The following is an 18,200-nucleotide window of genomic DNA, read 5'->3' on the forward strand; positions in this document are numbered from 1 at the left end:
ATTAGTTATTAGTAATTATGGTAATTCCTTATTAGTAATTATGGTAATTATTATGATAGTATATTTGTATTTTATAGATTAATACATATATGTGCATTAATGTAATAGTGTAATACCACTGAAAAATGTTTATGGTAATTAATTATTATGATAGTATATTTATATTTTATAGATTAATACATATACGTGCATTAATGTAATACCACTGAAAATTGTTTGTGGTAATTAATTATTATGATAGTATATTTATATTTTATTTTGTGGTAATTAATTATTATGATAGTATATTTATATTTTATAGATTGGTAATTAATTATTATGATAGTATATTTATATTTTATAGATTAATACATAATTATTATGATAGTATATTTATATTTTATAGATTAATACATATTTATTATGATAGTATATTTATATTTTATAGATTAATACATATACGTGCATTAATGTAATACCACTGAAAATTGTTTATAGTAATTAATTATTATGATTGTATATTTATATTTTATAGATTAATGCATATACGTGCAATAATGTAATACCACTGAAAATTGTTTATGTTAATTAATTATTATGATAGTATATTTAATACATATACGTGCAATAATGTAATACCACTGAAAATTGTTTATGGTAATTAATTATTATGATAGTATATTTGTATTTTATAGATTCATACATATACATGCATTAATGTAATACCACTAACAAATGTTTATGGTATAGATAGATTTATTTATTTATTTATTATGGTAGAAAATAATAATCTATATCTATATTATTTATTTATTATGGTAGAAAATAATAATCTATATCTATATCTATATAATAATATATAAAAAAATAATAATCTATATCTATATCTATATAATAATATATAAAAATATAATAATCTATATCTATATCTATATAATAATATATAAAAATATATTAGTTATAATTGTATGGAATTCTATTAATTATAATTGAATTCCATATATATCATATTCCAATACCTATTTGTTTACAATTCCATTTATTTATTAATATTCCAATACCTATTTGTTTACAATTCCATTTATTTATTACCAATTAAATACCTATTTGTTTACAATTCCATTTATTTATTACCAATTACATACCTATTTGTTTACAATTCCATTTATTTATTACCAATTACCAATTATTACCAAAAGATATGTTATTATTACGTTAATGGTGAAAACATATGAATGTCAATCAAATGAATTACCAATTACCAATAATAGCTCTGCATCTCTCTCTTTATGGCTATAAATAAAAGAAGAAAACTCAGTCAACCACCACCACCAATTTTAATCTCTCTTAGTTCTGTTGTTTTTCGTTTGTGAAAGCATCAATGTACATAGGAAGAACCACCCTTCTCAAAAAAAGTGTGACACGTTTTCTGTATTTTTTTTTTTTTTTTACTGTTCTTATCTTATCTTTTTTTTTTTTTTTGGTTAAATTCATTGCAGGTTCTTATATTTTGCAATCACAAGCGCGGGAGTTAATTGTTGGTAGCTTCAATTGTCGAAAGGTAAGCTAATTTGTCAAATAACTACAACTTTTATTCTAAGTATTAACTATTCTTTTTTAATTGATTTTTTTTAACTATTCGTTTATATCTGAAATCTTATATTTCCAGCTATCTTGATTCTTTAATTACAAATGTAGATATTTGGAGCCTAATAAGCAATGTGATGCAAAGGATAATGGATTTGTTAAGAGATGTGAAAGTTGAGAAGCAATTAATAGAATATTTTCTTGTTGAAATCATTGTCATTTTATGTTTTTGGGCATTAAAGATTTCAAATTTTAAATTTGTGTAATTTGTTTAAATATTAACATTTCATGGTTTTACATTACTTTGAATATGTAGTTGTTTTATTCGTTTATTCATGCCATGTTCATAGGTGAAATTATAGTTCAAAAAAATAATATTAAAAAATAATTAACTAAAAATTAAACGGCACGGAATTTAGGCCATTTGAAAAAGTCAATTAATATTAATATTTGATTGAAAATTGAACAAAAAAAGGAATTGAATTTATTTTGACAATTAGATTATTAAAATTATATTAATAATATTAATATTTACGAAGGAAAAAGAAAATGAATATATTAATCTTTCATTGGAAACATAATTGGCAATTATATTTTTATAATTATATTACTTATTAATTATATGGAAATGAATATTAAAATATTTTTATGAATGAAAAAGAAAATAAATATTACACACGGGAATCTGTTATTAATATTATGTTACTAATGCTAGTAATTGGCATAGGAATCGGGCCAAATGAAAAAGAAGATTAATAATAAAAATTCACTATAAATATAATATAGCTTTCCCTAAATTAGTAACCACCAAATGAAATATTAGCAAAAAATTATGAAGGAAAAAGAAATGGAAATGAATATATGAAGGAAAAATGAAATGAATATATTCATATTTCACTGGAAATATAATCGAAAATTATATTATAATTATAATTATAATATAATTTTCGATTATATTTCCAGTGAAATATTAATAAATTTATTTTTTTCTCATTCTAAATAATTAATATAATTATAATTATATTAATTATTTAGAATGAGAAAAAAATAAATTTATTAATATTTCACTAAAAATATATTCAACAATTATATTTTTATAATTATATTACTTTTCAATCATATGGAAATTAAAAATAAATTTGTATGAACGAAAAGAAAATAAATATTACTAATTGGCAAGGAATCTGCTATTAATATTTTCTTACTAATTGGCAAGGAATCAGGCCAATGAAAAAGGAATGGATGGAAAGCAATATTAATTCTTTTGATGAAGGAAAAAGGAAATGAATATACTAAAACGAAAATGGAATATTATGAAAAATAAAATGAATATATTAATATTTCAATGGAAATATAACACAACTTTTCCCTACGAAAAAAAATTAGTAACCACCAAATGAATGATTAGGAAAAAAATTATAAAGGAAAAATGAATGTAAAATAATATTAATTCTTTTTATGAAGGAAAAAGGAAATAAATATATTCAAAAGGAAATGAAATATTAGGAAAAATGAAATCAACATATTAATATTTCACTAGAAATATAACACAACTTTCTCTACACACAAATTAGTAACCACCNTTCTTTAATTACAAATGTAGATATTTGGAGCCTAATAAGCAATGTGATGCAAAGGATAATGGATTTGTTAAGAGATGTGAAAGTTGAGAAGCAATTAATAGAATATTTTCTTGTTGAAATCATTGTCATTTTATGTTTTTGGGCATTAAAGATTTCAAATTTTAAATTTGTGTAATTTGTTTAAATATTAACATTTCATGGTTTTACATTACTTTGAATATGTAGTTGTTTTATTCGTTTATTCATGCCATGTTCATAGGTGAAATTATAGTTCAAAAAAATAATATTAAAAAATAATTAACTAAAAATTAAACGGCACGGAATTTAGGCCATTTGAAAAAGTCAATTAATATTAATATTTGATTGAAAATTGAACAAAAAAAGGAATTGAATTTATTTTGACAATTAGATTATTAAAATTATATTAATAATATTAATATTTACGAAGGAAAAAGAAAATGAATATATTAATCTTTCATTGGAAACATAATTGGCAATTATATTTTTATAATTATATTACTTATTAATTATATGGAAATGAATATTAAAATATTTTTATGAATGAAAAAGAAAATAAATATTACACACGGGAATCTGTTATTAATATTATGTTACTAATGCTAGTAATTGGCATAGGAATCGGGCCAAATGAAAAAGAAGATTAATAATAAAAATTCACTATAAATATAATATAGCTTTCCCTAAATTAGTAACCACCAAATGAAATATTAGCAAAAAATTATGAAGGAAAAAGAAATGGAAATGAATATATGAAGGAAAAATGAAATGAATATATTCATATTTCACTGGAAATATAACACAACTTTCTCTACACACAAATTAGTAACCACCAAATAAAATATTAGGAAAAAATTATGAAGGAAAAAAGAATGGAAATGAATATTAATTTTGTTATGAAGGAAAATGGAAATGAATATATTTATAAGGAAATGAAATATTAGGAAAAACGAAAGGAATATATTAATATTTCACTGGAAATATAACACAACTTTCCATATGAAAAAATTAGTAACCAACAAATGAAATAATAGGAAAAAAATATGAAGGACAAAGGAATGAAGATCAATATTAATTCTTTTTATGAAGAAAAAATGAAATGAATATATTTAAAAGGAAATGAAATATTAGGAAAAACGAAATGAATATATTGATATTTCACTTGAAATATAGCATAGTTTTCCCTACAAAAGAATTAGTAACCAACAAATGAAATATTACGAAAAAATTATGATGGAAAAATGAATGACAATCAATAATTCTTTTTATAAAGGAAAAAGGAAATGAATATATTCAAAAGGAAATTAAAGTATTAGGAAAAATAAAATGAATATATTAATATTTCATTGGAAATATAATATGCAATTATATTATTATAATTTTATAAATTAAATATTAATTAATTTTATTAATTATTAATTATATTAATAAATAATACTCCATAATAATTAATATTTATTAACTAGAAGGTTGAACAATCCCCTCACCAACTTTAGATGTCGTTGATCAAATTAATTAGTACACATGTGACATGAACACTACAGAAGGTCGAACATATTTAATATATAATAATAATAATAATAATAATAATAATAATAATTTTTGTATATACGAATTGATATTCCTATTAACGAAAAATAATTAACTTAGTGTAATTGACTAATAATAATTGCCTAATAATTATTATGGTAATTAAGCTAAATATTGGTCATTGAATTTATTTTTATACTCCGTAATAATTAAAGTTAAATTATTTCTCATTTTTCTATATTTATTTTTGTAATAATATAATTACTTAAGTTATATTAAATATAGATTTTTTTTTTTTGCCAATGACCTTGTGGTCTAGTGGCACTCGGTGTCCCGGTTAGCTATGTACAGATACTACATAAAAAAATATAGATCTTTTTAAGATAATTGTAAACAAACAAGTTATTATTCAATTAATTGAGGAATACTTTTGCACTAATCTTATAATCAAATAAATGTACATATTCAATATTATATTTTTTAAAAAATAATTTTATCTTTAATTTTATTATCTAAATAAATAATACAAAAATTTATCCGTGAATCAAATTTGCTCTCATTCAACCAAAGAAAACATCAGAAAACATAATCAATCCAACTAATTTCATCAATTGCACTATATAATATTCGATGTTATAATTTATATAATGGTATATCGATCCAAATATTCTTAAAATATTATAACAAATTCATTCCGTGCAACGCACGGACAAAAATACTAGTAATAATAATTATAATAAGGTGTCGTGTGTGGCAAATTATGGTGTGTGGACTTGCTGGTTTAGCCTTTAAGTAATAAGGGTATATAGGTCATTTTAAGGTGGACCTGGGTCCAAAACTACGTCGTTTTTGTCTCTTTTTTTTTTTAATTAGTAAACATATTGCTGAATATAGAGTTGTCCAAAAATGTGTGAATGTAGAGGTTTCAAAGTGTGAATGTAGAGTATAGAAATTGTGAATGTAGATTTATGATTGTGTGAATGTAGAGTTGCCCAGAAATGTGTGAATGTGGAGGTTTCAAATTGTGAATATGGAGTATAGAAATCGTGAATGTAGAGTTATGCATGTGTGAATCTGTAATAGAGTTAAGAAGTTCTAGCAACTTGTAGCCCTGTAATTGAGTGAATTTGGAGTTCTCAAGTTGTGAATATGGAGTATAGGACCTATGAATATAGAGTTTTGATTGTGTAAATGCATAACATTGGTAATGTTGCAAGGTGGACCTGGGTCCACGGCATAACAACCCATGGTGTGTGGACTTGCTGGTTTAGCCTTTAAGTAATAAGGGTATATAGGTCATTTTACTTATTACTCCTTACTATTCTAAATCCAACCAAACAGTGGAATTAATATTCCAAGTAACTTCTTTTTCACCAACCAAACAATAGAATTTATCTTCTTGGTAACTACTTCTCCATAAAATTTTACTTCCACTTCCTTTTAAATATTTTCCGCGAACCAAACGGGGGCCTAATACTCCGTAGTAATGAGGGATGACTATTGAGTATTAATGAGCAACAGAAAGTCGTACTATAATAATTTAATTTTATTGTAATGAGGATGGTGGATAACAGTTAAAGTATGGGTCCAAGATTTGATGCGAATGATTTTTTTTATGGGAATGATAATCAACCAAAATATTTCACTTAATTTTCGTCATGAATTTACTTCGTTTTTAAGACTCAGTGAGTCTTTGACTGGCGCAAAGGACAGGCGTGGGCTGCCCTTTGCGCCAGTCTACTGGCTACTGCCAGTAGTAGACCACACCACCTGCCACAGGCGTGGTGTGGTCTACTGGCTAGTGGTAATGTATATATATATTCCTTCCGTTCTTAAATGGATGTTTCATTTGTTTTTTACCTGCTTTTTAAGAAATTAAAGCAAAGGTAATGTGCTCTTCAATTATACCTTTCACTTTTTCACTTTTAGAAATAAAAGCAATAAAGAATGCAAAATTAGTCATAAGGGTAAATTGGGAAAAGTAGAATGATGGTGATGTTCAATTTTGGGAAGATGACAACATTTTGGGACAAACTAAAAAGGAAAATAAGACAGGTAAAATGGGACAGAGGGAGTATATAATATATACAATTTTTATTTTTATCTTTTATTTTTTATTTTTACGGTTTGAGGCTTCGGTTCCGAAATACAAGAACATTAACCGAAATCTTATGAGTTTTGGTTCCGATTCGGTTAGCACAGTGCACGGTTCGAACTGAACCGCGGTCATACCTACTTTTGAGATTCTAAAAATCTCTAACATTTTATTTAAAACTGATTGTTCATATTGCAGATTGTCATAATGCAATAGAACGGTCATTAAAAAAAATCGACACTCTTCTTCATGCTTCAACAATCACTCTTCTATGTTTTATCTTTTAGTCTATAAATCAATGAGTTCAACAAATATTTTTTACGCAACTTTCAAACTCTCAGTATCTCACTCTCTCGCTCTCTCTCAATAGTCAATATTTTCATTCTCCTCTTATTTTTTCATTCTCCGAAATTTGAATACTTGTCTACAACTACAATTCTCAATACTTTCTTTCTCTGAATTTTCAATGGTTAATACTTATCTCTACAGACTACATTTGTACTTCTACCATTTTTAATTTTTTATACACGACAAGAAAAATCGTGATTCGCGAAGGAAAAATTTCGTCGCGAAACAGGTCATTCTGTCGCCTATCGGCTCATCGTATTTTCGTTTGCGACGGAAAAATTCCGTCGCGATTTGGCAACGGAAAAAATTCCGTCACTAATTCTAGCACCATTTTGAAGACGAATATTCCGTCGCAAAAAAATACGACAGAATTATTTTCCGTCACAATTTTTGCCACAAATATTCCCTCTTGCTATTTTTAAATTTATTTAAAATTATTATTTTCATGAGCTTTTAAAATATTAATATAAAACTACAATGATATACTAAAACACTATTAATTCTAAAATATTATCAATTCACATTACTTTCAAGTAATAATACATTATCAATCCATATTTATTAAGTAATAATAGTCAATTCAAAATCTATACATCAATATAATAGTAGCCTTCAAATTCTAAATTCTTGTAAATTTGCGAAATTAGCATTGTCGAGCGGTCGAGATGTTGAGGTCATAATTTAAACGTCCCAAAATTTTCAACCTACAAAAATGAAAACGAGGAAAAAAAACAAAAGAATGTGATTAGACAAGTAACAAGTGAACAAGGTAAGTACTAAACCACTAAGTAACAACTAACTTTTTGCATTGGCCAGCATAACACACACACAAATTCAAAGAAGAGAAATAGAAAATGTACATACTTAGTTTTGCATTGGCCAGCAAAACACTACAACATAGCACCTTAGAAGTAAATAACTTTTTGGTCTCTTCATCTTCTTTTGTTTCCTATAAAACCATTAACATTTCTTTGCAAATTTCAGTTGAATTGCTATGTTAATCATTAATTGAAATTTTTTATTCTTCTATATAAAATTAATAAAAAATGTGCTGGAGATTTTATCCGTATGCATGCATTTGTTTAGTCCCTGACTTATTAACTCCTTTGAACACTTCAAATAGTTCAATATACAAAACAAACACAAAAACAGAATTAAGGTCATTCGTAATCATCATTTGGCAAATCATAACCCAAACTACAGAGTACAAACTTTATATTATAAAATATATATATATATATATATATATATATATATATATATATATATCAAAAACTAATAATAACAAGAGGCTACATTCAGATAAAAAATATTATTATTAAAAAAATATTACTATTCAAATGCATTTAAAGGTTTCACCATATGAGCCATTACACTAAAGATTTGATTACTAATGCTTCATATAGTAGAAATTTAGTCAAATATTTATTGATAAATTTATTAGCTCCAAACTCTTTAGATAGTAAGAACAAACCCAAGAGTGAAAAAATAATAATAATGTAGAAGAATGACAAACAACTATAGAAAAGGAAGGAATTGAAAGGTTCACAAGCCCACAATTAATAACTTTCAGATTTTGGTGCATAGCAATAGCATCAAACTATCGAGAGAATAGTAGTAAAAATTTACCTCCAATCCCTCTTGTGAATATTGTGCAGATTTGATCCAGTTTGTGAAGGGTGTATACCAATCTCATCAACAACTTTAAATGCATTCCTATAAGGATACCAGAAACCTGAAAACAATACAGACATGCTACTAAGATCCAATGAGACATCATAGTAATCTAACACTATGTAATTGTTTTTTTTTTTAGTACTACTGACTCTGTTACAATGTAGTATCTGTTCATAGCTACTTTCTCAACCTACTGAAGCACAAAGAGTCAACAGTTGCCTCCATTGAGGCTCGAACCCACTCTCATCATTCATGTGAGAGTGTTAAGCAGGACACTGGGTGCCAAAAACACTATGTAATTGTTAAAATGAGCAAATTGCCATTTTGGTCCACTGACTATAGGGGTATTGTTAATTGCAGTCCACGACTTTCAAAACTATTAATTGCATACCATGACTATTCAATTTTTATCAATTTTGATCACTCTGACCTAATTGTCGGTCGTGCCGGATTTTTGCAAGTTCGACGGAGGAGCAAAAATTGGTTCGCCAGAGAAAAAGATAAATATGTGGAATGACTAAAATACCCTCATTATTTTAACTTCCGACGATATTTGGCCGGCAATTTGGCCGGAGTGACCAAAATTGATAAAAATTGAATAGTCATGGTATGCAATTAACAGTTTTGAAAGTCGTGAACTGCAATTAACAATACCCCGTAGTCAGTGGACCAAAATGACAATTTGCTCTTGTTAAAGCATTGGTCTGCAACAAACACCTCACATATTTTGAATGCTATTCAGAGCTCTATCAACTGACCCATAACACATTTTCCAAATTAGTTTTGCCCACTTTTATCCAATGTCAGTTCTCATAATCTTTATTGGCCTTCTATTTCCTTTGCAATTCTGCATCTGTGTTATAACAGGACATGAGTCTGTTTGTGTACAATGGTCTAGTTGAATCAAAAATTCATTTCCCATGGTATAGATTACATTATGCAATAATTCTAAAAATGAAGCATTGTTTAAATAAAATCGACATCCAAATGAAGAGGTTAAAAAGAGCATTAAAAACTAGGAAGTAAGTTTCAGCATAAGGCCCAACCTTACTTATCTGTTTCATAGTGTTGTCAATATAAAATATGAAATAAGAAGTCCACTTTGCATATAAAGCTTGAGAAGCAAGAGTTCAGTCAACCAACATACTTGTATTTCTTGTTGGTTAAATTGTGCCATCAAGAATAGTCCTCTAGGCACTATCAAATATTTGAGTTTAAATACAAAAGGCTACAATTAAGTTCAATTGGGAAAGGTGGTTTTGCATACCTGAATTAGCCTGTGGCTTGACCATGGTCCCATGTCATCTTCCTCGCTTACGAAAGATTGCTTCAAATGAGACTAGAAACCTGGAGGCAATTTTGACAGCACAGATTGTTCAAAATGTGTCTGTACATCTTCACCACATTGTTTAGCAGCCATATGACTCAAAATAATCTACGTCTACTAACACAGGTACCAAAACAACAATAATTTACCTTTGATCAAATTATTGTTCTTGTTTAGATAAACACTTCCAAAATGCATCACTTCTTTGGATGTTAAACACATACTTTTCAATCTGTGCAAGTCGAAACTAGATAGCTCAAGCATTAGATAGGCACAAGTGGAAACTAATGAGATTTTAAACAAGGGAGTTTACATATTCACTAAATGAAAAAGGGATATAACTGAAGCACATTCACGACATTTTGATATAAACCCTCGAAATTTCGAGCAAGAGACCAAAGAACTCAAACAACTTACAGAGAAGCACGAAATCGGAGTCCAGAGGTTTTGGCGGTGGCGTTAGGGTCGCGAGTAGAGGCTTCAGAAAGATCTGTTTGGTGGTCGTTGGTGGATGTGGCCTTTGGCGTCGGTGGTGGGCACTCTGGTCGACGGCGATGGTCGGCGATGGCGTTCGGCTATGTTTGGCGATGGTGGCGGACGTAGCAGAAATAAAAACGACATTGCGACGGAATAAATTCCGTTGTTAATTCCACCGCGATATTTATTCATCTTCAAATAAGTTGCTACTTTTAGCAACGGAATAAAATTCGTCACTATTGCGCAACAGAACTAAAATGGGTTGCAAATTCGGTCGCAATTTTTTGCCGCCAAGATTTCGCGAGTATAATTTTCTATTTGCGCCAAAATTCACGACGAAATTTATTGCCGCCGTGAATTCCGTCGTTAATTTGCAACGGAAGTTGATTTCGTCGCTATATCGCACCGGAATTATTTCCGTCGCGATTCACGATTTTTCTTGTAGTGATACTTTCAAATTGATAATTCAAGTAGAGCATCTTTTTCTTATGAAGGTCAAGCTAGTGGTAGTCGTGGAAATCGTGACAAATCTCCTTCTATAGAACCTCCACGTTATTCGGTTCATGGATTTTCAAGAAAATCTCATTCTTTTGAACCTCCACGGCATTTGGTTCATGAATTTTCAAGCGAATATCAATACCACAAATTTTTACAACAGTCGTACTACCAAAACTTAAATCTAAACCCTCAACTAGCCATAAATGGACCTCAACATAACTCTTTTGGCTCTCAACCCTTTCATTATTCTTTTTTATTCTAACAATGCTACTTTCTCATAATTTTCGTAGGACCAAGACGATGAACCCGAAGAAGTTCAACCATCTAAACAAAAATATGATCTTTTCAGGATATACATGAAGAAAATTGAACACCCTGATGGAAGAATTACAATAAATTAAAATGTAATTATTGCGATAAGGAATACCAATGGTCAAAATCCGGTGGCTACGGAACGTACCGGAAGCATATAAGCTCAAAGCATCCGGACAAAGAGATAAATACACAAATACAACAACAAATTAGCAGGTACACAACTAAATCAAATGCTTTATTTCATTACTTAGATGAGCAAACTAGACGCAAGTTTGTTGAAATAATTGTTATTGATGGTTTATCTTTTAGTTTTAGACAGAAGCTTGGTTTTAAAGAATTTTGCAGGAGTGCATTAAATCCCCAAATATGTGATTTACCTTGTACAACTGCTACTCGTCGTCTTTATAAATTATATAAAGATGAAACAAAAAGAAATTGATTTCTTGCTTTGAATCACATTCTGGGCGTGTGAATATATGTGCTGATATATATTTGCAGCGATCATTGGCGGGAACATTCATATTTGGGTGTTACTTGTCATTCCTCATTGGGTGGATCATGAGTGGGTGCTGCACAAAAGAATTCTTGCTTTTCATTGTTTTGATAAACAACACACTGCACACAATAATCATGTTGCAATCCTTGCTCTTAGGGAATTGAGTCACCTAATTTATATAAAAAAAAACCTCCATTTAGATTCCCTAAATTTGTAAAATTGTTCGTTGTCTCCTTCACTTAGCGCAACTGACCTTCAAATTTAAGACTGCTCCATACCCCCAAAGTTAAGAATTGAACATTTAACCTTTAATTAAAGACAGTATGAGCCCCTCCCACTGAACCACATACTCAAGTTACTATGTAAATACTAGTTAGTTGTAAATGTATTGATATTTTTTTTTTATTACTTTGGAAGGGGGAAACCCACATGGAAGGTGAAATGTATTGATAATTTGATATACAAAAATACTCCATGTATTTCCAAAATCACTCCCAACTTTTATTCTCACTTGTGTTCAAATTTGATTGGAAAAATAAAAAAAGGAATAAATAAATATTATGACCCTCTACTAAATTAAGCAATCAAGGCATGTAAAGAGTATAAAATAGGAGTAGGATTTGAGAGTTCATATAGAATTACTCATTAATGTAAGGCCTTTTCTTTCTCCTACAAATTTAGGATTTTGGTAGGCTGGGGTGGGGCTCACTGGGCAGAAAACACTGCACCTCACGTGCGTGAGGCGCAGTGCCTCGCGCCTGCTTGGGCGCGTAAATTTAACTTTTTAAAAAAATGTTTTATTCAATTTTGTTTTTTTTTCACACATTTTTTCTTTTCTAATTACACCTACAAAATCTCTTCAAAAATCGTTAACTATTGAGAAAAGCCTAACAATAGAATAATTTTTAAAAAATTTTAAAAAAAATTGCATTGACCCATGCATGTAGCCTTAATTAGTCCGTGCTTGCATTTTGCTACCTGTACAGAGCTGCAATATGATTAAGACAAGCTAGCTGTACCGATCGGAATTTATTAATATATTGTTGTAGTTGGGCTACTGTTTGAATAAGTCAATTAAGCTAGCTGTACCGATGGGAGTGGCAAATTATTGTGTTCCACACAGCTTTAAACTATGTATTGAATTTTATGAGTTAGAATAAAGAGTTAGAATAATGTATATTATGTGCTTTTATTTTAAAAAAATATTATGTGTTTAAATAATGTGTATATTATATGTTAAAATAATGTATATTATGTATTAGAATAATAAAATTTATAGGGTAAAATAATGTTCGTTATGTGTTAAAATAATGTTAGAATAATATATACTATAAATGGGTCAGAGTTTAGTACTCCCTCTGTCCCATTTTACATGTCTTATTTACTATTTATTGGTCAAACCAATTACTTCTTGTTTGCTTTTTTTTTTTTAAAATATTTTTTAATTATTTTTAAATTCAATTTTTTGTGTTTAATGGTACTTTTAATGTAGTTTCTTAATATATACATTTTATATACTAATACTAAACCTAACATTATGAAAAATTGAATTAAATATAACTTCAGTTAACCGAATTAGACACAGAAAATGGGACGAATGTAGTAATATATTGTTGTTGTTGGACTACTATTTGGATAAGTCAATTTACCATATATATATATATATATATATATATATAGAGGAAGGGTTCAGGGGTGGGTATAGCTTCCCGTGCGCTTGTGCAATTACACAGCTTAAGCATTAAAATGATGCACCTTGAGTATACAAAGCACGCATCTTAAGCACACAAACAAAACACCTTAAAACACATGCAAACCACACACCTAAAGTTTTTAAATGGTGCACCTTAATTAAGTACACAAACCACGCCCCTTAAGCACATAAACAAATCACCTTAAGAACACAAACCACGCACTTTAAGTATTAAAATGGCGCACCTTAAGTACACAAACCACACACATTAAGCATTAAAAAGGCACACATTAAGCACACAAACCACGCATGTAAGGGGCATATTAAGTTTCAACAACTCACGCACCTTAAATTTCAAGTTGACGCACCTTAAGTTTCAACAACTATTCACATTAAGCACACAACCCTCACACCTTAAGCACAAAAATACACACTTTAAGAAGAAAAATTGCTCGCCTTAAATTTGACAAAAAAATTATCAAGGCAGCCAAGCACGGAGCAGAAGCTTATGAACTATATCAGTATGGCCATCAAGATGTTCGATCACACTTCCCTTGTAGAAACAAAAGTCCCATTCTGATCTTGAAGGACCAAGGGACATGAGGGTTTGAAAAATGGTCTCTGAAGTTCCATCAACTACAGAGCAACTGCCATTACTGCAAGATGGTCTGATATGTAAGAGTTTTTATTTAAGATGATAGTAAGAAAATTTTGAGAAATCATTATTAGTGAAATGGTTAATAAGAAACTATCTGTAAGACCCAATAAAGGAGTACACATTTAGCGCAAGACCCAATAAGAAAGTATCATTTGTCGTACTGGAAGGAAATAAGAATGGTAAGATAGCATGGTTATTTCCCATGGAAGGCACAATATGATATCAGTTTTTATGATGTTGTTTAAAAAAAAAAATAAAATCAACGTTGTATCTTTAACAAAATAATAATAATTATAATAATAAACTAGTATTTTCGTCCGTGCGTTGCACGAAATGTATTTGTTATAATAATTTAAGAATATTTAGATTGATATACAATTATATAAATTGTAACATCGAATATTATATAACGCAATTGATGAAATTGGTTAGATCGATTATGTTTTATAAAGTTGTATCTTTAACAAAATAATAATAATTATAATAATAAACTAGTATTTTAGTCCGTGCGTTACACGAAATTTATTTGTTATAATAATTTAAGAATATTTAGATTGATATACAATTATATAAATTATAACATCGAATATTATATAACGCAATTGATGAAATTGGTTAGATCGATTATGTTTTATAAAATTCTAATATTGAACGTATACATTTATTTGATTATAAGATTAGTGCAAAAGTATTACTCAATTAATTGAACAATATATGATTTCTTTGTCTAAAATTATCTTTAAAAGATCGATATGTAATATGACTTATGTAATTATATTATATTATTACTAAAACAAATATGGGAAAATGAGAAATAATTTAATTATAATTATTATAAAAATAAATTAAACGACCAATGTTTAGCTTAATTACCATTATAATTATTAGGCAATTATTATTACTCAATTATACTAATATATGTGCAATTATACTTTTATAAATTTAACTATATTCATTTTCTCCATATCACATTTAATTTTTCTTCTTCCACCATATTTGAATGAATTAATTGTAATTATTATAAAAAAATTTAACAATCCATGTTTGATTAATCTTTTTAAAGTTTAAATAATTTAAAGTTTTCAAAATGAAAGTCTAATTAATTTTTTTTAAATAATTTTCAATCAATTAGTATTATCTCTTTCCTTTTCAAATTTGCCTAAATTTCGTTTCCATTTCCAATAGGATCTTTTTATATTTTCAATGAATATATAAAAAATTTTGTTATTATGAATTTAAATTTAAAGAATAGAAAAAAAAATAAAAAGATGTTAAATATACAATATAATAATATAGTTTGACTTTTATATATTTGGTCAAGTATCCATTTTCATAACATACAAATTTAAATTTAAATCTTGTATGGTTAATATAATCTCTAATTTTATAGAAAATATTCACATAATTAAGTTAATTTATTCCTAATTATATATATATATATATAATTCTAAAAATATGAATAATAACTAAAATTTTTATACTTAGAAATTAATAAAAAAAATGTAAATTTCAAATTTTGTATGAGTAAGTTTAAACTATAATAGGACGCATTTCCTTATATGATTGTATAATACATTATATATACACATAGTGTTTATTTATATCATCACCAAAAAAAAATAGTGTTTATTTATATGTATAGAGAAAAATTTTATAATATAATTTCATTAATTATAATCTATATTGATAGATTTATAATTAAAAATTTACATTTAGAAATTAAAAAAAATGTAAATTTTAAATTTTGTATGAGTAAGTTTAAACTATAATAGGACGCATTTTCTTATGTGATTGTATAATACATTATATATACACATAATATTTATTAATCTGTATATAGAAAAATTTTATAATATAATTTCATTTAATTATAATTTATATTGATAGATATATAATTAAAAATTTACATTTAGAAATTAAAAAATTAGCATTTAAATTTTGTATGATTAATGTAGTGCATCTGTATGTATTTAAATTTTTTTAAAAAATATTTATGAACACATATTTTGTTAATTTTATAATTTCATTTCCTTAATTATGTTTTATATTTTAATGATTATAATTTAATGAAATTTCCAAAAATATTGCCACGGAAGAAATATTATATTTCTCAATGAAGTTAATTATATTAATTATAATTACCAAATATTGTGACAATTACCATACTAATTTCATTAACTATATCAATTAGAATATTTTTTTCTATTCTAATATTAAAATATATTACCATAAATTAGCATAATAATTAATGAAATCGCCACAATTTTGAAATATAGTACCATAAAATTATCATAATAATTACACAAAAAAGTGAAAATTAACAGAATAATTACCATTAATAAATAATAAGAAATTAAATTAAAAAATAATTATATATTAAAGTAATTATAATTTATTTTGTGTCAATAATATTACACTGAAAAAGGTGAAGAGAATTCCAATAAATAATTATTAGGCAATAATATTAAAAATTAAGTATTAAGGCGTGCATGATTTATTTTGTACTAATAATATATAATAAATAAGATATAATATTATTAATCGAAATTATTAAAAATAATGTGTCCACATTACAAAATAAATTATACTTGACTTAATAATTAATTATATTAATATAATTGCCTAATATAAATTTACAATTATAGCTTTGTATAAGAAAAACATAGAAACTTGAATGGCATGTACAAACCTCGAAGTCAACATACTGACTACGGGTTAAATAAAACCCTACAAAATTATCAAAATCACCGTCGACATCATCCTCGATCGCATCTCTACGCTCTTCCATAAATTAAACCATTAGGGTTCTGTTACCGAGCCTCTTCCTCCTCATTTACCTTTTGTTGAAGCAAAACCTCCTTAAGTATCTTCGAGTTCATACCAAGAGATATAAAGTGCAAAAAAATATTTAAGTACAGGGGAATATAGTTAGAAAAAGGTAGAAAATTCATACGGAAAGAACGTAAAGAGATGAGTCTAAGCGCTCTGTATTGTCTTCTACTATTGCTGGTGAGATTTGAGAGCTTTTGATTATTTGATTGATGAGGCAACGAAAATAGAATCCATTCTAGCAAGGCAGCTCTGGTTCGTCAACCTACTAATACAAAAAAAAAAAAAAAAAAAAANAAAAAAAAAAAAAAAAAAAAAAGTGATGGGGAAGATACATGGTGGAGAAGCCCTACTGATGTCGAGAAAGAAATGATGGGGGAGGCTAGGGATAAATTGGTTGAGGTGTGTCAAATGTTTTTTTATTTTAAAAGGATTAGAAATTTGTATTTATAAGTGGAAAAGACTATTTCAAAAGGAAAGTATAATAATTTCCTTATAGATATTTAAATGTTAACTATATATACATAAATATATGAGGTAGTGGTATATGGAAACCTGTGACCATACCGTATGTCCTCCAAAATCATATATATAGGATGATGTACTCTCCTCAAAACCTTGTGAGACATAGAGCTGTCAGTCAAGGTATTTTACTTAAATCCTTTGAACATGGTATCACAGCCTAGGTTGTAAACGGATTTTTTTTTCCCTCGCTGTCGTCACCACCCATCCACGACGGCATGCCGGTGTCCGACGACCTTCCCTGCAAATTCCGCCGCCGATCTGCCCTGCGCGTAAAGTCACGCCTCGCCGTCACTACCACCACGCTCCTCCACGCGCCGGCGCGTGCGCCGTCTCCGGCCGCCGGAAAGTTTCCCGGCCGACGTCTCCGGGCTCGCCTTGCTCCAGGGATCTCGGATCTGGTCTTGGTTTGACCAATGTTGCTTCGGTTATTGCGGTTCTTCAATCAGGTTGTCTCGTACGCCCTCCAGTCACCCTTTTTTGACTGTTTTCTGATCTATTTGGGCTCAATTTTTTGTGGGTATGGCTGAGAATAAGTTGATTGTTGTTACTGATATTGTTCTTGTGA

At 27.8% G+C, this 18,200-nt stretch overlaps 1 long non-coding RNA gene across 2 annotated transcripts; it reads right to left on the reverse strand.

Annotated features, from left to right (window-relative positions):
- Positions 1-7,636: 7,636 nt before the first annotated feature.
- Positions 7,637-10,769, reverse strand: LOC116023792. Of its 2 annotated transcripts, none has more exons than XR_004099423.1 (5): positions 10,562-10,769; positions 10,294-10,376; positions 10,085-10,164; positions 8,770-8,875; positions 7,637-7,844 (listed from the first exon to the last, which is right to left on the reverse strand). It is a non-coding gene; the product is annotated as an uncharacterized LOC116023792 (long non-coding RNA). The 2 variants fall into 2 exon arrangements; XR_004099422.1 differs by having other exon boundaries at positions 10,294-10,391.
- Positions 10,770-18,200: the final 7,431 nt, after the last annotated feature.

Source organism: Ipomoea triloba, chromosome 6 (genome assembly GCF_003576645.1).
Source record: "Ipomoea triloba cultivar NCNSP0323 chromosome 6, ASM357664v1".
NCBI lineage: Eukaryota > Viridiplantae > Streptophyta > Magnoliopsida > Solanales > Convolvulaceae > Ipomoea > Ipomoea triloba.